This window comes from Muscardinus avellanarius (assembly GCF_963383645.1).
Source record: "Muscardinus avellanarius genome assembly, chromosome: 14".
In the NCBI taxonomy this organism is placed as follows: domain Eukaryota; kingdom Metazoa; phylum Chordata; class Mammalia; order Rodentia; family Gliridae; genus Muscardinus; species Muscardinus avellanarius.
The window spans coordinates 57,225,278-57,231,521 of record NC_137800.1 but is presented as its reverse complement, the minus strand read 5'-3'; positions in this window follow the sequence as shown (position 1 = coordinate 57,231,521).

The window sequence follows — 6,244 nt, the reverse complement described above, 5'->3', positions numbered from 1 at the left end:
CTGAGCCCCGGACATTTTAATTTCCAGTTGTTTTCCCAGCCCTTTTTATTTTGAAACAAGGTCTTGCTAAATTGCTGAGGCTGACCTCAAACCTTCTGTCTCAGCCTTTCAAGTACCACAGCACCCCGCTGACAGGTATGATTTGAACACAGCTCACATCCTGGCAGCTTCACTTTGCTGCCAATTTGATGTCTGCTTTAGATTCTCCACCAGCATGCTGGCCGCCCTCTTCAACCTCCTATCTGTCACTTCTCCCGCCTCCTTTAAGCTCCAGTCACAGCATAATCCCAGCATTTGGAAGGTTGAAACAAGAGGGATTGAAGGTTTGAGGCCAGCCTCAGCAACTTAGTTGAGAATCTGTTTCAAAAAAAGGGGGGGGGACTGGGGTGTAGCTCAGAGTAGGATGCTCCTAGGTTCTATCTCAGTATCACTTAATAAGTGCTGTTGATGGACATGTAGATTGGGTCCATTAATTGGCTAGTGTGAATTGTGCTGCTACAAACATGGATATGTATGTATTACTATAATATTCTGATTTCAGTCCTTTGGAATGGCATAGCTGGATCATATGTGGATCTATTCCCAGTGTTCTGAGGAATCTCCATTGTTCTCCATAGCGTCCGCACTAATTTGCAATCCTATCAACAGTGCACAAGAGTTCCTGTTTCCCCACATCCTGGCCAGCGTTTATCATTGTGTGTATTCTTACAGATTGGCATTCTAATTGGGGTTAGATAAAACCTCAGTGTAGTTTTGATTTGCTTTTCCCTGATTGCTAATGACGCTGAATATTTTTCACATATTTATTGGCCATTGTATTTCTTCTTGTGAAGCGCTTATTTAGTTCAACTGCCCATTTCTTCATCGTTTTTTAGTGCTAAGTCTTTTAAGTTCTTGTGTATTTTAGCTATTAGTCCCCTATTACATGAAATTACAGATGCCAATCTCAGTAGTATACACGGGCAAGGGGAGGAGCGGGGAGGAGCCAGGGAGGCGCTCCAATGCTGTGCGTGTTTGCCACCATCACTCTGCACTTCATCAGGACCTGAAACTACAACGCGCACGTGAACGTTTATTTTAAGAAAACCCAAACCAATAAACAAGTCTGCACCGTCCTGCCTGCCTTCTTCACCTTTCACAGGCTGTTCCCTTTTCCTGAAACCACCGGCAGCCCTGGGTGGCCCACCTGGCCCAGGCACGCCTCCACCCAGTGCCAGACACAGTGCCGGAATCGCCACTGTCTGGGGCAATGTCTCTGCCAGAGCAGCCCGTCCCTAGGTTCCTGCTTGTTCTAATGTTCGGGACGTGGCATCACAGAATGCGCATTGACAGCTAACCAAACTTGCCAGTTCTAAACACAGGTCGACACGTGACTGGGCACCAGAGCTACACCAGACGCGACCACGGGTAACAATGCTGTGGGGGGTTGCCAGCAGACTGTCTCGCCAACACTTCTCTTTCCACAGAATGATTCATTTTCTGTCTTCAAAAAGAGCCCTTTGGACACATTTTATGACCTTGCAATCAGCGATTGTATGCATATATGTGTATATGTCTGTATGTATGTACATACGTATGTATGCACGTATGTGGTACTGGGGAACTGCCAAGGTGCACTGTACCTCTGAGCTACACCCCCAGGCCTTTTCTTTCATTTTAATGTGTGTGTGTGTGTGTGTGTGTGTGTGTGTGTGTGTGTGTGTGTGGTACTAGAGATTGAATCCAGCAACATTCTACTTTTGAGCTACATACCCAGATCTATTTTATTTTTTAATTTGAAACAAGGTCTCAAAACGTTGCTGAGTCTCCCTAAATTGCTGAGTCTGATTTAAAGGATTTTAGCTAGTGTCAGTTCAGTCGTTCTGTGAAAGCCCTGAAGCACTGGATGTCAGGGTACTAGAGGGAGCAGACCCTGACTGGGACTCCCTGGGTGATACGCCCCAGGGACACCTGCAAGCTTTGAAAGGGGAGATACTATAGGAAAATTTATCCTGCCCTGTTAGTTTCTCCTCCAGCCATTATCGGCATCTCACACACTTCTCCAAAAGCAGAACTTCTCTTCCAAACACAGTTGGCCTTCATATCCATGGATCCCACATCTGTGGATTCAACCAACCATATAGAAAATATGCAAAAACCTGCATCTGTCCTAAACAAACAGCCTTTCACGTGTGCTATTATTTCCCAAACAATATGGTATAACAACAATTTCATAGCAGTTACATTGTTTTAGGTATTTTAAACAATCTAGAAATTATTTAAAGAGCATGTGTGTTGAGGGCAGGCACTACACCTTTTTTTTTTTTTGGTGGTACTGGGATTCTTGGAAACCTTTCTACCTCCGGGCTACACTCCCAGACCTATTTTTTTATATATATTTTTATTTGGAAACAGGGTCTCTTAAGCCAGCATGGCTGGATTTGAACCTGCGCGATCCTCCTGTCTCCGCCTCCCAAGAGCGGGGATTAGAAGCGTGCGCCACCACGCCCGGCAAGCACTACACCACTTTAGGTAAGGGGCCTGGGCACCTGGGGGCTCTGGAATCTGCAGGGGTCCTAGCAACAATCCCCACAGATACGTAGGGCGACTGCACAATGAATTCTGTACTTCCCCGTTCCTCTGTGCAGGCACAACGCAGCCACCTAGAAGTTGTTCTTCCCTTTCCCCATGCTTAACACTCAATCTGTCATCTCTCTCTTCAAATATATTTCCAACCTATGCCGGGGGCATGGTTGCGGGTTTGAGGCCAGCCTCAGAAACTTAGCAAGACCCTCAGAAACGTAGTGTGACAACAGTTTGAAAAATCATTTAAAAAAGAAAAAAGGCCTGGGGTGTAGCTCAGAGGTAGAATGTCTCTGGGTTCAACCCCCAGCACCAAAAACAAACAAACAAACAAACAAACAAACAACAACAACAACAATAACAACAACAACAACAAAAGAATCGGGTACAGAATGATGGGCAGAGGAGATGGGTACCACTTTCCATTATTTTGGGTGGACAGGGAAGGCCTTTCTATGAGGAGGTCCCATGTGAGAACTTATGAAAGAACTATTCTCAGCCCAGGCAACAGGAGCCCCTGCCCTGGGCCCTGGGATTTAGGACCCCAGGGTTTGCAGCTTTACAATGATCAGATTCCAGGAAGATGCTTCCCTATCACCTTGCCCAAATGCTGCTGAGGTTGTAGATCACCCAATTCAGCGACAGACAGACATACAGACATGGGATTAGCAGGTAGAAGTATAGGTAACTGGACCAATGGCATCGGTGCAGTGGTTGAACACACAAAGAATGGCTTCCCTGGGTTCCTTAGGGTGCTTGTGGAGTCCACCTCTGAGCTACACTCCAGGCCTTTTTTCTTTTTTAAATTATTATTTCAAACTGTGTCTTATTAAGTTGATGAGAGTCTGGCTAAGTTTCTGAGGCTGGCCTCAAACCCGCAATCTTTCTGTCTCAGCCTCCTAAGTACTGGAATTACAGGCATGTGCCACCACACCTGGCTCGTATCTCCTCCTTACATACTTTTATTTCATAGCAATTAACCCCACTTGAAATTACATTATATACCGCTTGTTGTTTGTCTTTCATCTCACCTCTGGAGGCGCCCAGCAGCTATCTGTTAATTGCACAGCCCAGGCCGCAGGGTTCCAGAGGCGTGTGCATTAATCACATGTTTTCTCGCGACCCAGCACCTGCTCGTCCTGCCCTGCTGAGAGTGCTGCAACCCGTGGGCACGGAGGCAAGACTGGCGCTAAGAGAGATTGAGGGTTTGTCGATGGGCGAGCAGGAGAGCTGGGACCCGAGACCTGTCCCCCAACCACGCAATCTGCTCCCCGCAAACCCCCACTGGCACGCAGAGGGGACTGGCCCCGAAGCCCAGCCCGAAGCTTCCGCACAGCTCCTCCCCTAGGGGGCGCTGGCTGCGCGCGCAGGCGGCTGGCGCAGTTGGTCCCTTAGGCCCCGGTGAGGTGAGACCAGGGAGACATTCAGACCCCACCGAGACTGGAGTACCAGTTCCGCAGATCTCATTACTTCTGTGCGTTTCCAGAAAGTCTAGAACGTCCTGGATGGACCTCCTGCCTTTACCTCGACTTATTCTAAGTAGCAAGTTAGACTTTAAAGCAATACAGCTCTGTGTGTTCCTGTCTGCCTTTCGATCGAATTACTAGTTTTTCTCAACTTTGGCACTACTGACATTTTGGACCAACATTTTTGTTGGGGGTGGGGGCTGACCTGCGCATTGTTGCAGCATCCTTGACCTTTACACACCAGTTGCCAATAGTAACTCTTCTCGCCGTTTCAGTTGTGACAACCCAAAGTGTCTATGGACATCACCATCAAATGTGGGGCTGGAATGGTGACCAGGGGTGAAACTGCCCTGCTATGAGAACCCCTGTCTCATGGCTTTTTGTTTTGTTTCTTGTTTTTGTAGTACCAGGGATTTTTTTTTGTGTGTGTGGTGGTACTGGGGGTGGAACCCAGAGGCCTACCTCTGGGCTATACTCCCAGACCTTTTTTATATTTTATTTGGAAACAGGGTCTCACTAAGTTGCTGAGAGCCTCACTAAGTAGCTGAGGCTGGCTTCGAACCCGCGCGATCCTCCTGTCTCAGCCTCCCAAGCGTGGGGATTACAAGCGTGCGCCAGCACGCCCGGCTTTAGTACCAGGGATTAAATCCAGGGGTGTTCTGTTTCTGAGCTACACCTTCAACCCTATTTTTGTTGTTGTTGTTGTTGTTTTGTTTTGAAATAGTCTCGCTAAATTGCTGAGGGCCTCACTACACTTGCTGAGGCTGGCCTCAAACCTTCACTCCTCCTGTCTCAGCCTTCTAATTACTGGGATTACAGGTGTGTGCCACCACGCCCTGCTTTGCCTCAGGTGTTGTAGACAAGAAAACCAAGAGGTACCTTGGAAGCGGCACCACAGGCTCCAGTGGTGTAGTCGAGGCCCTGGAGGCGCTGAAGAGGATTCTGTGGATGTTCTCAATTCAGGGTCTCCCAGTTTCTGTGTAAACATTTCTTCCAGTGACATTTAATTTTTTATCATCTCCAAATGGTAATTATTTTCAAATTAAGTGCTGTTTATCCTCCTGGCTATGAACTCTAAACAAATGCAGGGGACCCCCCCCCCCCCCCCAGTCTGCACAGTTCCCAGTCTCCAGGAGCCATTTACCTCCCTTTTACTGCTGTGGTTTTCTATTTGCCTCCCCCCGGCCCCCACCAGACAGGCCTGATAACTGGCGGTCTCTACGTGGTGGGCAGAGTGGTGGCAGCACCCACATTGCACAGGGACCAGGCACTTCCTGGAGCCACGGCTTCTTTTGTTTTCCCTGAGGACTCCAGCTTTGAGTCCTGCCTATCCCTGCATGAAGAACCTCTTAAAATACCATGTGGCTGCACATGGCTTTGCGTAGCTGGGAGAAGCAATAAACAGGAAGTCAACAGCAAAGGAGGAATAAAAGCCATCCATCAATTAGGCCATTAGAACAGTTAGACCCAGCTCCCCAGGCTTCTTGAGGGAAAACTGGGCTGCGTTAATCAGGCCCAGGCAGAGCTGCAGGGAGACTGGTGGGGAGCCGGCTGGTGTGAGTGCCAAGCCACTCGGAGCCAAAGATCTGCCAGGAGAGGGAGAACAACGCGGCCCCACACACACCACGCATGGGAACCGGCACAGCCCGCTGCAGGATGTACCCGCAGTCTTCCATTCAGCGCTGGAGCCCAGTGAGGAGCACAGCTGCTGGCACGCAGGTAGCGCTCAGCCGCTCTTGAAACATCCCGGGTACCGAGACATCAGGGCACCGAGATCACAGCAACACAGCCACACTGGTTTAGGCCCTGGTGCTTCCTGCTCAGGAATCTTTCCTGAAAGCAGCATCGCAGAAAATTTGGGGAAACAGAGGTTGCAGCTGTAGCTCAGTAGTAGAGCACTTGCCTAGCATATACAAGGCCTGGATTTAATCCCCAGTACCCTAGTACCTAAAAAAAAAAAATAAATAAATAATAAAAAATATATGTATATATATTTATATATTTATATTTGCTATATACATTTGCTAAGGGCAAATATATATATATATATATATATATATATATATATATATATATATATATATATTGCTAAGGGCCTCACTACACTTCAACATATATATATGTGTATATATATATATTTTTTTGTTGTTTGTTTGTTTGTTTTGGTGGTAATGGGGTTCCTGGAAACCCTTCTACCTCCGGACTACACTCCCAGA